This window comes from Carica papaya, chromosome 8 (assembly GCF_054855325.1).
Source record: "Carica papaya isolate Zhongbai chromosome 8, ASM5485532v1, whole genome shotgun sequence".
NCBI lineage: Eukaryota > Viridiplantae > Streptophyta > Magnoliopsida > Brassicales > Caricaceae > Carica > Carica papaya.
Genome location: NC_142316.1, coordinates 21,431,456 through 21,449,318, shown reverse-complemented (window position 1 = coordinate 21,449,318; position 17,863 = coordinate 21,431,456). Strand labels below are relative to the sequence as shown.

At 45.8% G+C, this 17,863-nt stretch overlaps 2 non-coding genes and 29 pseudogenes across 2 annotated transcripts; all 31 read right to left on the bottom strand.

Moving 5' to 3' along the window:
* Positions 1 to 195: 195 nt before the first annotated feature.
* On the bottom strand, positions 196 to 315 carry LOC148251897 (5S ribosomal RNA; annotated as a pseudogene).
* Positions 316 to 520: 205 nt separating this feature from the next.
* Positions 521 to 640, bottom strand: LOC148251896 (5S ribosomal RNA; annotated as a pseudogene).
* Positions 641 to 846: 206 nt separating this feature from the next.
* LOC148251895 (5S ribosomal RNA) lies at positions 847 to 965 on the bottom strand. The gene has a single exon (XR_015814289.1). It is a non-coding gene; the product is annotated as a 5S ribosomal RNA (ribosomal RNA).
* Positions 966 to 1,807: 842 nt separating this feature from the next.
* Positions 1,808 to 1,926, bottom strand: LOC148251894 (5S ribosomal RNA; annotated as a pseudogene).
* A 207-nt stretch (positions 1,927 to 2,133) lies between these two features.
* On the bottom strand, positions 2,134 to 2,252 carry LOC148251893 (5S ribosomal RNA; annotated as a pseudogene).
* A 559-nt stretch (positions 2,253 to 2,811) lies between these two features.
* LOC148251892 (5S ribosomal RNA) lies at positions 2,812 to 2,930 on the bottom strand (annotated as a pseudogene).
* Positions 2,931 to 3,490: 560 nt separating this feature from the next.
* Positions 3,491 to 3,609, bottom strand: LOC148251891 (5S ribosomal RNA; annotated as a pseudogene).
* Positions 3,610 to 4,127: 518 nt separating this feature from the next.
* LOC148251890 (5S ribosomal RNA) lies at positions 4,128 to 4,246 on the bottom strand (annotated as a pseudogene).
* Positions 4,247 to 4,453: 207 nt separating this feature from the next.
* LOC148251889 (5S ribosomal RNA) lies at positions 4,454 to 4,572 on the bottom strand (annotated as a pseudogene).
* Positions 4,573 to 4,779: 207 nt separating this feature from the next.
* LOC148251888 (5S ribosomal RNA) lies at positions 4,780 to 4,898 on the bottom strand (annotated as a pseudogene).
* A 206-nt stretch (positions 4,899 to 5,104) lies between these two features.
* Positions 5,105 to 5,223, bottom strand: LOC148251887 (5S ribosomal RNA). The gene has a single exon (XR_015815523.1). It is a non-coding gene; the product is annotated as a 5S ribosomal RNA (ribosomal RNA).
* Positions 5,224 to 5,429: 206 nt separating this feature from the next.
* LOC148251886 (5S ribosomal RNA) lies at positions 5,430 to 5,548 on the bottom strand (annotated as a pseudogene).
* Positions 5,549 to 6,081: 533 nt separating this feature from the next.
* LOC148251885 (5S ribosomal RNA) lies at positions 6,082 to 6,200 on the bottom strand (annotated as a pseudogene).
* A 204-nt stretch (positions 6,201 to 6,404) lies between these two features.
* On the bottom strand, positions 6,405 to 6,523 carry LOC148251884 (5S ribosomal RNA; annotated as a pseudogene).
* Positions 6,524 to 7,084: 561 nt separating this feature from the next.
* Positions 7,085 to 7,203, bottom strand: LOC148251883 (5S ribosomal RNA; annotated as a pseudogene).
* A 207-nt stretch (positions 7,204 to 7,410) lies between these two features.
* On the bottom strand, positions 7,411 to 7,529 carry LOC148251882 (5S ribosomal RNA; annotated as a pseudogene).
* Positions 7,530 to 7,733: 204 nt separating this feature from the next.
* Positions 7,734 to 7,852, bottom strand: LOC148251881 (5S ribosomal RNA; annotated as a pseudogene).
* Positions 7,853 to 8,058: 206 nt separating this feature from the next.
* Positions 8,059 to 8,177, bottom strand: LOC148251880 (5S ribosomal RNA; annotated as a pseudogene).
* Positions 8,178 to 8,735: 558 nt separating this feature from the next.
* LOC148251879 (5S ribosomal RNA) lies at positions 8,736 to 8,854 on the bottom strand (annotated as a pseudogene).
* Positions 8,855 to 9,415: 561 nt separating this feature from the next.
* Positions 9,416 to 9,534, bottom strand: LOC148251878 (5S ribosomal RNA; annotated as a pseudogene).
* Positions 9,535 to 10,344: 810 nt separating this feature from the next.
* Positions 10,345 to 10,463, bottom strand: LOC148251877 (5S ribosomal RNA; annotated as a pseudogene).
* A 559-nt stretch (positions 10,464 to 11,022) lies between these two features.
* LOC148251876 (5S ribosomal RNA) lies at positions 11,023 to 11,141 on the bottom strand (annotated as a pseudogene).
* Positions 11,142 to 12,029: 888 nt separating this feature from the next.
* On the bottom strand, positions 12,030 to 12,148 carry LOC148251875 (5S ribosomal RNA; annotated as a pseudogene).
* A 508-nt stretch (positions 12,149 to 12,656) lies between these two features.
* On the bottom strand, positions 12,657 to 12,775 carry LOC148251874 (5S ribosomal RNA; annotated as a pseudogene).
* A 557-nt stretch (positions 12,776 to 13,332) lies between these two features.
* On the bottom strand, positions 13,333 to 13,451 carry LOC148251873 (5S ribosomal RNA; annotated as a pseudogene).
* A 487-nt stretch (positions 13,452 to 13,938) lies between these two features.
* On the bottom strand, positions 13,939 to 14,057 carry LOC148251872 (5S ribosomal RNA; annotated as a pseudogene).
* A 208-nt stretch (positions 14,058 to 14,265) lies between these two features.
* LOC148251871 (5S ribosomal RNA) lies at positions 14,266 to 14,384 on the bottom strand (annotated as a pseudogene).
* Positions 14,385 to 15,272: 888 nt separating this feature from the next.
* On the bottom strand, positions 15,273 to 15,391 carry LOC148251870 (5S ribosomal RNA; annotated as a pseudogene).
* A 206-nt stretch (positions 15,392 to 15,597) lies between these two features.
* On the bottom strand, positions 15,598 to 15,716 carry LOC148251869 (5S ribosomal RNA; annotated as a pseudogene).
* An 879-nt stretch (positions 15,717 to 16,595) lies between these two features.
* Positions 16,596 to 16,714, bottom strand: LOC148251868 (5S ribosomal RNA; annotated as a pseudogene).
* A 559-nt stretch (positions 16,715 to 17,273) lies between these two features.
* Positions 17,274 to 17,387, bottom strand: LOC148251867 (5S ribosomal RNA; annotated as a pseudogene).
* Positions 17,388 to 17,863: the final 476 nt, after the last annotated feature.

The window sequence follows — 17,863 nt, the reverse complement described above, 5'->3', positions numbered from 1 at the left end:
CCGCTGCAAATACATACACTCCTTCTCCTTTCTTCCCCCTCCCGTCATTTGTTTCCTGGTGCGTTCACACTTCACCTCTCCTTCTCGTTCTAATATCAATTAAAATTCCCCTACATCTTGACTCTAATTTGCATATAAACCAGCGGACCATAGTTCCAGTCGCGCGTAACGTCGAACGACCCATCTAAAAAAAAGTAGGTGCAACACGAAAAACTTCCCAGGAGGTAACCCATCCTTGTACTACTTTCGCCAAAGCACAATTAACTGCGAAGTTCTGATGGGATCCGGTGCATTTGTGCTGGTATGATCACACATGTTTTATTTCCTCCTGAAAATGCATACACTCCTTTTCCTTCCCTCCCCCCTCCTGTCATTTGTTTCCTTGTGCATTCACATTGCACCTCTCCTTCTCGTTCTAATATCGATTAAAATGCCCCTGCTTCTTGACTCACATTTGCGTATAAATCAGCGGACCATAGTTCCAGTTGTGCGTAACGTCGAACGACCCGTCTAAAAAAAAATTGTGCGTCACGAGGACTTCGCTGGAGGTCACCCATCCTAGTACTACTCTCGCCCAAGCACCCTTAACTTGCGGAGTTCTGATAGAATCCGTTGCATTAGTGCTGGTATGATCGCTCATGTTTCATTCTGCGCTGCAAATACATACACTCTTTCTCCTTCTATCCCCACTCCTGTCATTTGTTTCCTTGTGCGTGCACTCTTCATCTCTCCTTCTCGTTCTAATATCAAGTAAAATGCCATGGCACTGTGACTCACCTTTGCGAATGAACCAGCGGTTCATAATTCCATTTGCGCGTAATGTCGAACGACCTGTCTGAAAAAAAATTGGTGCGACACAAGGACTTCCCAGGAGGTCATCCATCCGAGTACTACTCTTGCCCAAGCACACTTAACTGCGGAGTTCTAATGGGATCCGGTGCTTTAGTGCTGGTATGATCGCACCTCTTTAATTTCGTGCTGCAAATACATACACTCCTTCTTTCTTCCCATTCTCGTTATTTGTTTCCTTTTGCGTGCGCACTACACCTCCTGTTCTCGTTCAAATATCAAGTTTAATGCCACGGTGCTGTCACTCACATTTGCGAATAAACCTGCAGACCATAATTCAAGTCGTGTGTAACGTCGAAAGAATCATCTGCAAAAAAATTGGTGCAACACGAGGACTTCTTTATAAAATGGGTGAAATATAAGGACTTCGCAGGAGGTCACCCACCCTAGTACTACTCCCGCCCAAGCAACCTTAACTTGGGGAGTTCTGATAGAATCTGTTGCATTACTTCTGGTATAATCACTCATGCTTCATTCTGCGCTGCAAATACATACACTCTTTCTCCTTCCGTCCCACCTCCCGTCATTTGTTTCCTTGTGCGTGCACTCTGCATCTCTCCTTCTCGTTTTAATATCAAGTAAAATACTCCGGCACCGTGACTCACCTTTGCGAATGAACCAGCGGTTCATAATTCCATTCGTGCGTAACGTCGAACGACCCATCCGAAAAAAAAATGGGTGCAACACGAGGACTTCCTTAACCACGGAGTTCTGATAGAATCCGTTGCATTAGTGCTGATATGATCGCTCATGTTTCATTCTGCGCTGCAAATGCATACACTCCTTCTCCTTCCATCCCCCCCCATCATTTGTTTCCTTGTGCGTTCACACTTCACCTATCTTTCTCGTTCTAATATCAATTAAAATGCCCCTGCGTCTTGACTCACATTTGCGTATAAACTAGTGGACCATAGTTCCAGTCGCGTGTAACGTCGAATGGCCCATCTGAAAAAGAAAATGGGTGCAACACGAGGACTTCCCAAGAGGTCACCCATCCGAGTACTACTCTCGCCCAAGCACGCTTAACTGTGGAGTTCTAATTGGATCCAGTGAATTAGTGCTGGTGTGATCGCATCTCTTTCATTTCGCGCTGCAAATACATATACTCCTTCTCCTTTCTTCCCCCTCCTGTTGTTTGTTTCCTGGTGCATTCACACCTCACCTCTCCTTCTCGTTCTAATATCATTTAAAATGCCCCTGCGACTTAACTCGTATTTGCGTATAAACCAGGGGACAATACTTCCAGTCGCGCGTAACGTCGAACGACCCATCTGAAAAAAATAATGGGTGCATGACGAGAACTTCCCAGGAGGTAACCCATCCTTGTACTACTTTCGCCAAAGCACACTTAACTGCGGAGTTCTGATGGGATCCGATGCATTAGTGCTAGTGTGTTCGCACCTATTTCATTTTGCGCTACAAATACAAACACTCCTTCTCCTTTCTTCCCCCTCCCGTCATTCGTTTCCTTGTGCGTGCGCACTGCACCTTCCGTTCTCGTTCAAATATCAAGTAAAATGCCACGGCGCCGTGACTCAATTTGCGAATAAACCTGCAGACCATAATTCAAGTCGCGCGTAATGTCAAAAGAATCATCTGTAAAAAAATTGGTGCAACACGAGTACTTCCCAAGAAAATGGGTGAAATATAAGGACTTCGCATGAGGTCACCCATCCTAGTACTATTCTCGCCCAAGCCCCCTTAACTTGCGGAGTTCTGATAGAATCCGGTGCATTTGTGCTGGCATGATCACACCTGTTTCATTTAGTGCTGAAAATACATGCACTCCTTTCCGTCCATCCCCCCTCCTGTTATTTGTTTCCTTGTGCGTGCACTCTGCATCTCTACTTCTCGTTCTAATATCAAGTAAAATGCCCCGGCACCGTGACTCACCATTGCGAATGAACCAGCGGTTCATAATTCTATTCGCGCGTAACGTCGAACAACTCATCTGAAAAAAAATGGGTGCAACACGAGGACTTCCCAGGAGGTCACCCATCTGAGTACTACTTTTGCCCAAGTACACTTAACTGCGGAGTTCTAATGAGATCCGGTGCATTAGTGCTGGTGTGATTGCACCTATTTCAATTTGCGCTGCAAATACATACACTCTTTCTCCTTTCTTCCCCCTCCCGTCATTTGTTTCCTGGTGCGTTCACACTTCACCTCTCCTTCTCGTTCTAATATCAATTAAAATGCTCCTGCGTCTTGACTCACATTTGCATATAAACCAGCGGACCATAGTTCCAACCGCTCGCAACGTCGAATGACCCATCTGAAAAACAAATGGGTGCAACACGAGAACTTCCCAAGAAAATGGGTGAAATATAAGGACTTCGCAGGAGGTCATCTATCCTAGTACTACTCTCGCCCAAGCACCCTTAACTGCGGAGTTTTGATGGGATCCGATGCATTAGTGCTAGTATGATCGCACCTATTTCATTTCGTGCTGCAAATACATACACTCCTTCTCCTTTCTTCCCCCTCCCGTTATTTTTTTCCTGGTGCGTTCACACTTCACCTCTCCTTCTCGTTCTAATAACAAGTAAAATGCCCCGGCACCGTGACTCACCTTTGCGAATGAACCAGCAGTTCATAATTCCTTTCGCGTGTAATGTCGAACGACCCATCCGAAAAAAAATGGGTGCAACACGAGGACTTCCGAATAGGTCACCCATCCGAGTACTACTCTCGCCCAAGCACAGTTAACTGCAGAGTTCTGATGGGATCCGGTGCTTTAGTGCTAGTATGATCGCACCTGTATAATTTCGCGCTGCAAATACATACACTCCTTCTCTTTCTTCCCCCTCCCGTCATTTGTTTCCTTGTGCGTGCGCACTGCACCTCCCGTTCTCGTTCAAATATCAAGCAAAATGTCACGGCGCCGTGACTCACATATGCGAATAAACCTGCGGACCATAATTCAAGTAGCGTGTAATGTAGAAAAATCATCTGTAAAAAATGGGCGCAACACGAGAACTTCCCAAGAAAATGGGTGAAATATAAGGACTTCGCAGGAGGTCACCAATCCTAGCACTACTCTCGCCCAAACACCCTTAACTTGATCGCTCATGTTTCATTCTTCGCTGCAAACACATACACTCTTTCTCCTTCCATCCCCCCTCCCGTCATTTGTTTCCTTGTGCGTGCACTCTGCATCTCTCCTTCTCGTTCTAATATCAAGTATAATGCCCCGGCACCGTGACTCACCTTTGCGAATGAACCAGCGGTTCATAATTCCATTCGGGCGTAACGTCGAACGACCCGTCCGAAAAAAATGGGTGCAACACGAGGACTTCCCAGGAGGTCACCCATCGGAGTACTACTTTCGCCCAAACACACTTAACTGCAGAGTTCTGATGGGATCCAGTGCATTAGTGCTGGTATGATCGCACCTGTTTAGATTCGCACTGCAAGTACATACACTCCTTCTCCTTTCTTCCCCCTCCCGTCATTTGTTTCCTGGTGCGTTCACACTTCACCTCTCCTTCTCGTTGTAATATCAATTTAAATGCCCATGCGTCTTGACTCACATTTGCGTATAAACCAGCGGACCATAGTTCCAGTCGCACGTAACATCGAACGACCCATCTGAAAAGAAAAATAGGTGCAACACGAGAACTTCTCAGGAGGTAACACATCCTTATACTACTTTCACCAAAGCAAACTTAACTACGGAGTTCTGATGGGATCCAGTGCATTTGTGCTGGTATGATCGCACCTGTTTCATTTCATGCTGAAAATACATACACTCCTTATCCTTCCCTTCCCCCTCGCATCATTTGTTTCCTTGTGCGTTCACACTGCACCTCTCCTTCTCGTTCTAATATCAATTAAAATGCCCTGCGTCTTGACTCACATTTGCGTATAAACCAGCGGACAATAGTTCCAGTCGCCCGTAACGTCGAATGACCCATTTGAAAAAAAAAATGGGTGCAACACGAAAACTTCCCAGGAGGTAACCCATCCTTGTACTACTTTCGCCAAAGCACACTTAACTGCGGAGTTCTGATGGGATCCGATGCATTTGTGCTAGTATGATCGCACCTGTTTAATTTCGTGCTGAAAATACATACACTCCTTCTCCTTCCCTCCCCCCTCCCATAGTGTGTTTCCTTGTGCGTTCACACTGTACCTCTTCTTCTCGTTCTAATATCGATTAAAATGTTCCTACTTCTTGACTCACATTTGCGTATAAACCAGCAGACCATAGTTCTAGTCGCGCGTAAAGTCGAACGACCCGTCTGAAAAAAAATTGGTGCGAAACGAGGACTTCCCAGAAGGTCACCCATCCGAGTACTGGTCTCGCCCAAGCACACTTAACTACGGAGTTCTGATGGGATCCGATGCATTTGTGCTGGTATGATCGCACCTGTTTAATTTTGTGCTGAAAATACATACACTCCTTCTCCTTCCCTCCCCCCTCCCATAGTGTGTTTCCTTGTGCGTTCACACTGCACCTCTCCTTCTCGTTCTAATATCGATTAAAATATTCCTGCTTCTTCACTCACATTTGTGTATAAACCAGTAGACCATAGTTCTAGTCGCGCGTAAAGTCGAACGACCCGTCTGAAAAAAAATTGGTGCGAAACGAGGACTTCCCAGGAGGTCACCCATTCGAGTACTAGTCTCGCCCAAGCACACTTAACTGCGGAGTTCTGATGGGATCCGGTGCATTAATGCTGGTAAGATCGCACCTGTTTAATTTCGCGCTACAAATACAAACACTTCTTCTCCTTTCTTCCCCCTCCCGTCATTTGTTTCCTTGTGCGTGCGCACTGCACCTCCCGTTCTCATTCAAATATCAAGTAAAATGCCCCTGCGTCTTGACTCACATTTGCGTATAAACCAGCGGACTATAGTTCCAGTCGTGCGTAACATCGAACGACCCATCTGAAAGAAAAATGGGTGCAACACGAGAACTTCTCAGGAGGTAACACATCCTTGTACTACTTTCACCAAAACCAACTTAACTGCGGAGTTCTGATGGGATCCGGTGCATTTGTACTGGTATGATCGCACCTGTTTCATTTCATGCTGAAAATACATACACTCCTTCTCCTTCCCTCTCCCCTCCCATCATTTGTTTCCTTGTGCGTTCATACTGCACCTCTCCTTCACGTTCTAATATCGATTAAAATGCCCGTGCTTCTTGACTCACATTTGTGTATAAACTAGCAGACCATAGTTGCAGTCACGCGTAACGTCGAACTGCCCATCTGAAAAAGAAAATGGGTGCAACATGAGAACTTCCCAGGAGGTAACCCATCCTTGTACTACTTTCGCCAAAGCACACTTAACTGCAAAGTTCTGAAAAGATCCGGTGCATTTGTGCTGGTATGATCGCACCTGTTTCATTTCGCGCTGAAAATACATACACTTCTTCTCCTTCCCTTCCCCCTCCGATCATTTGTTTCCTTGTGCGTTCACACTGCACCTCTCCTTCTCGTTCTAATATCGATTAAAATGCCCCTGCTTCTTGCTCACATTTGCGTATAAACTAGCGGACCATAGTTCTAGTCGCGCGTAACGTCGAACGACCAGTCTGAAAAAAATTAGTGCGACACGAGGACTTCCAATGAGGTCACGCATCCGAGTACTAGTCTCGCCCAAGCACACTTAACTGCAGAGTTCTGATGGGATCCGGTGCATTAGTGATGGTATGATCGCACCTGTTTAATTTCGCGCTGCAAATACAAACACTCCTTCTCCTTTCTTCCCCCTCTCGTCATTTGTTTCCTGTGCGTGCGCACTGCACCTCCCCTTCTCGTTCAAATATCAAGTAAAATGTCACGGTGTCGTGACTCACATTTGCGAATAAACATGCGGACCATAATTCAAGTCGCGCGTAACGTCGAAAGAATCATCTGCAAAAAAATGGGTGCAACATGAGGACTTCCCAAGAAAATGGGTGAAAGATATGGACTTCGGAGGAGGTCACCCATGCTAGTACTACTCTCGCCCAAGCACCCTTAACTTGCGGAGTTCTTATAGAATCCGTTTAATTAGTGCTGGTATGATCGCTCATGTTTCATTCTGCACTGCAAATACATACACTTTTTCTCATTCCATTCCCCCTCCCGTCATTTGTTTCCTTGTGCGTGCCCTCTGCATCTCTCCTTCTCGTTCTAATATCAAGTAAAATGCCCTGGTACCGTGACTCACCTTTGCGAATGAACTAGCGGTTCATAAATCCATTCACGCGTAATGTCGAACGACCCATCTGAAAAAAAAATGGGTGCAACACGAGGACTTCCCAAGAGGTCACCCATTCGAGTACTACTCTCGCCCAAGCACACTTAACTGCGGAGTTCTGATGGGATCCGGTGAATTAGTGCTGGTGTGATCGCACCTGTTTCATTTAACGCTGCAAATACATACACTCCTTCTCATTTCTTCCCCCTCCCGTCATTTATTTCCTGGTGCGTTCACACCTCACCTCTCCTTCTCGTTCTAATATCATTTAAAATGCCCCTGCGACTTAACTCATATTTGCATATAAACCAGCGGACCATACTTCCAGTCGCGCGTAACGTCGAACGACCCATCTGAAAAAAATAATGAGTGCAAGACGAGAACTTCCCAGGAGGTCACCCATCCGAGTAATACTCTCTTCCAAGCACACTTAACTGCGGAATTCTGATGGGATCCGGTGTATTAGTGCTAGTATGATAGCAACTGTTTAATTTCGCGCTACAAATACATACACTCCTTCTCCTTTCTTCCCCCTCCCGTCATTTTTTTCCTAGTGCGTTCAAACTTCACCTCTCCTTCTCGTTCTAATATCAATTAAAATGCCCCTGCGTCTTGACTCACATTTGCGTATAGACCAGCGGACCATAGTTCCAGTCGCGAATAACGTCGAACGACCTATCTAAAAAAAAAGGGTGCAACACGAGAACTTTCCAGGAGGTAACCCATCCTTGTACTACTTTCGCCAAAGCACACTTAACTGCGAAGTTCTGATGGGATCCAGTGCATTTGTGCAGGTATGATCGCACCTGTTTCATTTCGTGCTGAAATTAAATACACTCCTTCTCCATCTCTCCCCCCTCCCATCTTTTGTTTTCATGTGCGTTCACACTGCACCTCTCCTTCTCGTTCTAATATCGATTAAAATGCCCCTGCTTCTTGACTCACATTTGCGTATAAACCAGTGGACAATAGTTCCAGTCACGCGTAACATCGAACGACTCGTCTGAAAAAAAAATGGAGCGAAACGAGGACTTCCCAGGAGGTCACCCATCAAAGTACTACTCTCCCCCAAGCTCACTTAACTACGGATTTCTGATGGGATCCGGTGCATTAGTGCTGGTATGATCGCACCTGTTTAATTTCGCGCTACAAATACATACACTCCTTCTTCTTTCTTCCCCATCCCGTCAATTGTTTCCTTGTTCGTGCGCACTGCACCTCCCGTTCTCGTTCTAATATCAAGTAAAATGCCACGGCGCCGTGACTCACATTTGCGAATAAAGCTGTGGACCATAATTCAAGTCGCACGTAATGTCGAAAGAATCATCTGCAAAAATGAGTGCAACACGAGGACTTCCCAATAAAATGGGTGAAATATAAGGACTTCGTAGGAGGTCATCAATCCTAGTACTACTCTTGCCCAAACACCCTTAATTGCGGAGTTCTGATAGAATCTGTTGCATTAGTGCTGCTATGATCGCTCATGTTTCATTCTGCGCTGCAAATACATACACTCTTTCTCCTTCCGTCCCCCCTCCCGTCATTTGATTCGTTGTGCGTGCACTCTTCATCTCTTCTTCTCGTTCTAATATAAAATAAAATGCCCCGGCACCATGACACAGCTTTGCGAATGAACCAGCGGTTCATAATTCCATTCGCGCGTAACATCAAACAACCCATCCGAAAAAAAATGGGTGCAACACAAGGACATCCCAAGAGGTCACCCATCAGAGTACTACTCTCGCCCAAGCACACTTAACTGCGGAGTTCTGATGGGATTCGGTGCATTAGTGCTGGTATGATCGCACATGTTTACTTTCGCGGTGCAAATACATACATTCCTTCTCCTTTCTTCCCCCTCCCTTTATTTGTTTCCTTGTGCGTGCACACTGCACCTCCTGTTCTTGTTCTAATATCAAGTAAAATGCCACGGCGCCGTGACTCATATTTGGGAATAAACCTGCGGACCATAATTCAAGTCGCACGTAACGTCGAAAGTATCATCTGCAAAAAAATGGGTGCAACACGAGGACTTCCCAAGAAAATGGGTGAAATACAATGACTTCGCAGGGGGTAACCCATCCTAGTACTACTCTCGCCCAAGCACCCTTACCTGCGGAGTTCTGATAGAATCCGTTGAATTAGTACTGGTATGATCGCTCATGTTTCATTCTGCGCTGGAAATACATACACTCTTTCTCCTTCCATCCCATCTCCCGTCATTTGTTTCCTTGTGCGTGCACTCTGCATCTCTCCTTCTCTTTCTAATATCAAGTAAAATTACCCGGCACCGTGACTCACCTTTGCGAATGAACCAGCAGTTCATAATTCCATTTGCGCGTAACGTCGAACAACCCATCCGAAAACAAAATTGGTGCAACACAAGGACTCCTTAAGAGGTCACCCATCCGAGTACTACTCTCGCCCAAGCACACTTAACTGCGGAGTTCTGATGGGATCCGGTGCAATAGTGTTGGTATGATCGCACCTTTTTAATTTCGTGCTGCAAATACATACACTCATTTTCCTTTCTTCCCCCTCCCGTCATTTGTTTCCTTGTGCGCACGCACTGCACCTCTCGTTCTCGTTCAAATATCAAGTAAAATGCCACGTCACCGTGACTCACCTTTGCGAATGAACCGGCGGTTCATAATTCCATTCACGCGTAACGTCGAATGGCCCATCCGAAAAAAATGGGTGCCACAAGAGGACTTCGCAGGAGGTCACCCATCCTAGTACTACTCTCGCCCAAGCACACTTAACTGCGGAGTTCTTATGGGATCAGCTGCAAATACATACACTCCTACTCTTTCTTCCCCCTCCCGTCATTTGTTTCCTGGTGCGTTCACATTTCACCTCACCATCTCGTTCTAATATCAATTAAAATGCCCTTGCGTCATGACTCACATTTGCGTATAAACCAGCGGACCATAGTTCCAGTCGCGCGTAACGTCGAATGACCCATCTGAAGAAAAAAATGGGTGCAATACAAGAACTTCCCAGGAGGTAACCCATCCTTGTACTGCTTTCGATAAAGCACAATTAACTACGGATATATGATGGGATCCGGTGCATTTGTGCTGGTGTGATCGCACCTGTTTCATTTCGTGCTGAAAATACATACACTCCTCATTTCCTCTCCCCTCCCATCATTTGTTTCCATGTGCGTTCACACTGCACCTCTCCTTCTCGTTCTAATATCGATTAAAATGCCCCTGCTCCTTGACTCACATTTGCGTATAAACTAGCAGACCATAGTTCCAGTCGCGCGTAATGTCGAACGACCCGTCTGAAAAAAAATTAGTGCGACACGAGGACTTCCCACGAGGTCACCCATCCGACTATTACTCTCACCCAAACACACTTAACTGCGGAGTTCTGATGGGATCCGGTGCATTAGTGCTGGTATGATCGAAACTATGTAATTGCACGCCACAAATACATACACTCCTTCTCCTTTCTTCCCCCTCCTGTCATTTGTTTTCTTGTGCGTGCGCACTACACCTCTCGTTATCGTTCTAATATCAAGTAAAATGTCGCGGCGCCGTGACTCACATTTTGGAATAAACTTGCGGACCAAAATTCAAGTCGCGCGTAATGTCGAAAGAATCATCTGCAAAAAAATTGGTGCAACACGAGGACTTCCCAAGAAAATGGGTGAAATATAAGGACTTCACAGGAAATCACTCATCCTAGTACTACTCTCGCCCAAGCACCCTTACCTGCGGAGTTCTTATAGAATTCGTTGCATTAGTGCTGGTATGATAGCACCTGTTTCTTTTCGTGCTGAAAATAATACACTCCTTCTCCTTCCCTCCCCCTCCCATCATTTGTTTCCTTGTGCGTTCACACTGCATCTCTTTTTCTCGTTCTAATATCGATTAAAATACCCCAGCTTCTTGACTCACATTTGCATATAAACCAGCGGACCTTAATTTTAGTCGCACCTAACGTCGAACGACCCTATGTGAAAAAAAATTAGTGCGACGCAAGGACTTCAAAGGAGGTCACCCATCTTAGTACTACTCTACCCCAAGCACACTTAACTACGGAGTTTTAATGGGAACCGGTGCATTAGTGCTGGTATGATCGCACCTATTTAATTTCGCGCGGCAAATACATACGCTCCTTCCCCTTTCTTCCCCCTCCCGTCATTTGTTTCCTTGTGCATGCGCACTGCACCTCCCGTTCTCGTTCTAATATCAAGTAAAATGCCACGGCACCGTGACTCACATTTGCGAATAAACCTGCGGACCATAATTCAGGTCGCGCGTAACGTCGAAAGAATCATCTGCAAAAAAATTGGTGCAACACGAGGACTTCCAAAGAAAACGGGTGAAATATAAGGACTTCGCAGGAGCTCACCCATCCTAGTACTACTCTCGCCCAAACACATTTAACTTGCGGAGTTCTGATAGAATCCGTTGCATTTGTTTTGGTATGATCGCTCATGTTTCATTCTGCGCTGCAAATACATACACTCTTTCTCCTTCCATCCCCCCTCCCGTCATTTGTTTCCTTGTGCCTGCACTCTGCATCTCTCATTCTCGTTCTAATATCAAGTAAAATGCTCCGGCACTGTGACTCACCTTTGCGAATGAACCAACGGTTCATAATTCCATTGGCACGTAACGTCAAACGACCCATCCAAAAAAAAAATGGGTGCAACACGAGGACTTCCTAGGAGGTCACCCATACGAGGACTACTCTCGCCAAAGAAAACTTAAGTGTGGAGTTCTGATGGGATCCGGTGCATTAGTGCTGGTATGATGGCACCTGTTTAATTTCGCGCTGCAAATACATACACTCCTTCTCCTATCTTCCCTCTCCCGTCATTTGTTTCCTAGCGCGTTCACACTTCACCTCTCCTTCTCGTTCTAATATTAATGAAAATGCCCCTGCGTCTTGACTCACATTTGCGTATAAACCAGCGGACCATAGTTCCAGTCGCATTTAACGTCGAATAGCCCATCTGAAAAAAAAAAAGGGTGCAACACGAGAACTTCCCAGGAGGTAACCCATCCTTGTACTACTGTCGCCAAAGCACACATAACTGCGGAGGACTGATGGGATCCGGTGCATTTGTGCTGGTATGATCGCACCTGTTTCATTTCGCGCTGAAAATACATACACTCCATCTCCTTCCCTCCCCCCTCCCGTCTTTTGTTTCCTTATGCATGCACTCTGCATCTCTCCTTCTCGTTCTAATATCAAGTAAAATGTCGCACGTAACATCGAAAGAATCATCTGCCAAAAAATGGGTGCAACACTAGGACTTCCCAAGAAAATGGGTGAAATATAAAGACTTCGCAGGAGGTCACCCATCCTAGTACTACTCTCGCCCAAGCACCCTTAACTTGCGGAGTTCTGAGAGAATCCGTTGCATTTGTGCTGGTATGATCGCTCATGTTTCATTCTGCGCTGCAAATACATACACTCCTTCTCATTTTTCCCCCTCCCTTCATTTGTTTCCTAGTGCGTTAACACTTGACCTCTCCTTCTCGTTCTAATATCAATTAAAATGCCCCTGCGTCTTGACTAACATTTGCGTATAAACCAGCGGACCATAGTTCCAGTCGCGCGTAACATCGAACGACCCATCTGAAAAAAAAAAGGTGCAACACGAGAACTTTCCAGGAGGTAACCCATCATTGTACTACTTTCGACAAAGCACACTTAACTCCGGATATCTGATGGGATCCGGTGCATTAGTGCTGGTATGATCGCACCTGTCAAATTTTGAGCTGCAAATACATACACTCCTCCTTTTTTCCCCTTCTCGTCATTTGTTTCCTTATGCGTGCGCACTGCACCTCCCGTTCTCGTTCAAATATCAAGTAAAATTCCACTGCGCCGTGACTCACATTTGAAGAATAAACCTGCGGAGCATAATTCAAGTCGCGCGTAACGTCGAAAGAATCATCTGTAAAAAAATGAGTGCAACACGAGGACTTCCCAAGAAAATGGGTGAAATATAAGGACTTCGCAGGAGGTAACCCATCCTTGTACTACTCTCGCCCAAGCAACCTTACCTGCAGAGTTCTGATAGAATCCGTTGCATTAGTGCTGGTATTATTGCACCTGTTTCTCTTCGTGCTGAACATACATACACTCCTTCTCCTTCCCTCCCCCTCCCATCATTTGTTTCCATGTGCGTTCACACTGCACCTCTCCTTCTCGTTCTAATATCGATTAAAATGCCCCAGCTTCTTGACTCACATTTGCGTATAAACCAGCGGACCCTAGTACCAGTCGCGCGCAATGTCGAACGACCCGTCTGAAAAAAAATTAGTGTGACGCGAGGACTTCCCAGGAGGTCACCCATCCGAGTACTACTCTCGTCCAAGCACACTTAACTACGGCATTCTGATGGGATCCGGTGCATTAGTGCTGGTATGATCGCACCTATATAATTTCGCGCGGCAAATACATAAAATCCTTCCCCTTTCTTCCCCCACCCGTCATTTGTTTCCCAGTGCGTGCGCACTGCATCTCCCGTTCTCGTTCTAATATCAAGTAAAATGCCACGGCACCGTGACTCACATTTGCAAATAAACCTGCGGACCATAATTCAAGTCGCGTGTAACGTCAAAAGAGCTCACCCATCCTAGTACTACTCTCGCCCAAACACCCATAACTTGCGGAGTTCTGATAGAATCCGTTGCATTAGTTCTGGTATGATCGCTCATGTTTCATTCTGCGCTGCAAATACATACACTCTTTCTCCTTCCATCCCCCCTCCCGTCATTTGTTTCTTTGTGCTTGCACTCTGCATATCTCTTTCTCGTTCTAATATCAAGTAAAATGCCTCGGCACCGTGACTCACCTTTGCGAATGAACCAGCGGTTCATAATTCCATTAGCACGTAACGTCGAACAACCCATCCGAAAAAAATGGGTGCAACACACGGACTTCCCAGGAGGTCACCCATCCGAGTACTACTGTCGCCCAAGCACACTTAACTATAGAGTTCTGTTGGGATCCGGTGCATTAGTGCTGGTATGATGGCACCTATTTAATTTCGCGCTGCAAATACATACACTCCTTCTCCTTTCTTCCTCCTTTCGTCATTTGTTTCCTGTTGCGTTCACACTTCACTTCTCATTCTCGTTCTAATATCAATTAAAATGCCCCTGCGTCTTGACTCACATTTGCGTATAAACTAGTGGACCATAGTTTCAGTCGCGCGTAACGTCGAATGGCCCATCTGAAAAAAAAAAATGGGTGCAACGCGAGAACTTCCCAAGAGGCAACCCATCCTTGTACTACTTTCGCCAAAGCACGCTTAACTGCGGAGTACTGATGGGATCCGGAGCATTTTTGCTGGTATGATCGCACCTATTTCATTTCGCGCTGAAAATACATACACTCCTTCTCCTTCCCTCCCCCCTCCCATCATTTGTTTCCCTGTGCGTTCACGCTGCACCTCTCCTTCTCGTTCTGATATCGATTAAAATGCCTCTGCTTCTTGACTCACATTTGCGTATAAACAAGCGGACCATAGCTCCAGTCGCGGGTAACGTTGAACGACCCGTCTAAAAAAAAAACTAGAGCGACACGAGGACTTCCCAGGAGGTCACCCATCCGACTATTACTCTCGCCCAAACACACTTAACTGGGGAGTTCCTTATGGGATCCGGTGCATTAAGGCTGGTATGATCGGAACTGTTTAATTTAAATTTGTAAATACATATACTCCTTTCCCTTTCTTCCCCCTCCCATCTTTTGTTTCCTTGTGCGTGCGCACTGCACCTCCCGTTCTCGTTAAAATATCAAGTAAAATGCCACGGCGCCGTGACTCACATTTGCGAATAAACGTGCAGACCATAATTCAAGTCGCGCGTAATGTCGAAATAATCCTATGCAAAAAAATGGGTGCAACACGAGGACTTCCCAAGAAAATAGGTGAAATATAAGGACTTCGCAAGAGGTCACCCATCCTAGTACCACTCTTGCCCAAGCAACCTTAACTTGCGGAGTTCTGATTGAAACCGTTGCATTAGTGCTGGTATGATCGCTCATGCTTCATTCTGCGCTGCAAATACATACACTCTTTCTCCTTCCATCCCCCCTCGCGTCATTTGTTTCCTTGTGCGTGCACTCTGCATCTCTCCTTCTCGTTCTAATATCAAGTAAAATGTCCCGGCACCGTGACTTACCTTTGCGAATGAACCAGCAGTTCATAATTCCATTCGCACATAATGTCGAACGACCCATCCAAAAAAAAATGGGTGCAACACGAAGACTTCCAAGGAGGTCACCCATCTGAGTACTACTCTCGCCCAAGCACACTTAACTGCGGAGTTCTGATGGGATTCGGTGCATTAGTGCTGGTATGATCGCACTTGTTTAATTTCGCGCTACAAATACATACACTGCTTCTCCTTTCTTCCCCCTGTCATCATTTCTTTCCTGGTGCGTTCACACTTCACCTCTCATTCTTGTTCTAATATCAATTAAAATGCCCCTGCGTCTTGACTCACATTTGCGTATAAACCAACATACCATAATTCCAGTCGCGCGTAACGTCGAACGACCCATCTGAAAAAAAAATGGGTACGACACGAGAACTTCCCAGGAGGTAATCCATCCTTGTACTACTTTCGCCAAAGCACACTTAACTGCGGAGTTCTTATGGGATCCGGAGTATGAGTGCTGGTATGATCGCACCTATTTAATTTCGCGCGGCAAATACATAAAATCCTTCTCCTTTTTGCCCCTCCCATCATTTGTTTCCTTGTGCGTGCGCATTGCACCTCCCGTTCTCGTTCTAATATCAAGTAAAATGCCACGGCACCGTGACTCGCATTTGTGAATAAACCTGCGGACTATAATTCAAGTCGCGCGTAACATCGAAAGAATCATCTGCTAAAAAATGGGTGCAACACGAGTACTTCCCAAGAAAATGGGTGAAATATAAGGACTTCGCAGGAGGTCACCCATCCTAGTACTACTCTCGCCCAAGCACCCTTAACCGCGGAGTTCTGATAGAATCTGTTGCATTAGTGCTGGTATGATCGCTCATGTTTCATTCTGCGCTGAAAATACATACACTCTTTCTCCTTCCATCCCCCCTACCGTCATTTGTTTCCTTGTGCATGCCCTCTGCATCTCTCCTTCTCGTTCAAATATCAAGTAAAATGTCCCGGCACCGTGACTCACCTTTGCGAATGAACCAGCGGTTCATAATTCCATTCGCGGGTAACGTCAAACGACCCATCTGAAAAAAATGGTTGCAACACGAGGACTTTCCAGGAGGTTACCCATCCGAGTACTACTCTCGCCCAAGCACACTTAACTGCAGAGTTCAGATCCGGTGCATTAGTGCTGTATGATCGCACCTGTTTCATTTCGCGCTACAAATACATACACTCCTTTTCCTTTCTTCCCCCCTCCCTGTCATTTTTTTCCTGGTGCGTTCACACTTCACCTCTCCTTCTCGTTCTAATGTCAGTTAAAATGCCCCTGCGTCTTGACTCACATTTGCGTATAAACCAGCGGACCATAGTTCCAGTCGCGCGTAATGTCGAACGGCCCATCTAAAAAAAAAATAGGTGCAACATGAGAACTTCCCAGGAGGTAACCCATCCTTGTACTTCTTTCGCCAAAGCACCCTTAACTGCGGAGTTCTGATGGGATCCGGTGCATTTGTGCTGGTATGATCGCACCTGTTTAATTTTGTGCTGAAAATACGTACACTCCTTCTCCTTTCTTCCCCCTCTCATCATTTGTTTCCTTGTGCGTGCGCATTGCACCTCCCGTTCTCGTTCTAATATCGAGTAAAATTTCACGGTGCCTTGACTCACATTTGCGAATAAACCTGCTGACCATAATTCAAGTCGCGCGTAATGTCGAAAGAATCATCTATAAAAAAATGGGTGCAACATGAGGACTTTCCAAGAAAATGGGTTAAATATAAGGACTTGGTAGGAGGTCACCCATCCTGGTACTACTCTCGCCCAAGCACCCTTAACTGCGGAGTTCTGATAGAATCAGTTGCATTAGTGCTGGCATGATCCCTCATGTTTCATTCTGTGCTGCAAATACATACACTCTTTCTCCTTCCATCCCCCCTCCCGTCATTTGTTTCCTTGTGCATGCACTCTGCATCTCTCATTCTCGTTCTAATATCAAGTAAAATGCCCCAGCACCGTGACTCACCTTTGCAAATGAACCAGTGGTTCATAATTCCATTCACGCATAACGTCAAACGACCCATCCGAAAAAAAAGGGTGCAAGATGAGGACTTCCCAGGAGGTCACCCATCCGAGTACTACTCTCGCCCAAGCACACTTTACTGCGGAGTTCAGATCCGATGCATTAGTGCTGGTATGATCGCACCTGTTTTATTTCGCGCTTCAAATACATACACTCCTTCTCCTTTCTTCCCCCTCTCGTCATTTGTTTCCTGGTGCGTTCACACTTCACCTCTCCTTCTCGTTCTAATATCATTTAAAATGCCCCTCTGTCTTGACTCACATTTGCGAATAAACCTGCAGACTATAATTCAATTCGTGCGTAACGTCGAAAGAATCATCTGCAAAAAAATAGGTGCAACACGAGGACTTCCCAAGAAAATGGGTGAACTCTAAGGACTTCGTAGGATGTCACCCATCCTAGTACTACTCTCGCCCAAGCACCCTTTACTTGCGGAGTTCTGATAGAATCCGTTGCATTAGTTCTGGTATGATCGCTCTTGTTTCATTCTACACTGTAAATACATACACTCTTTCTCCTTCCATCCCCCCTCCCGTCATATGTTTCTTTGTGTGTGCACTCTGCATCACTCCTTCTCGTTCTAATATCAAATAAAATGCTC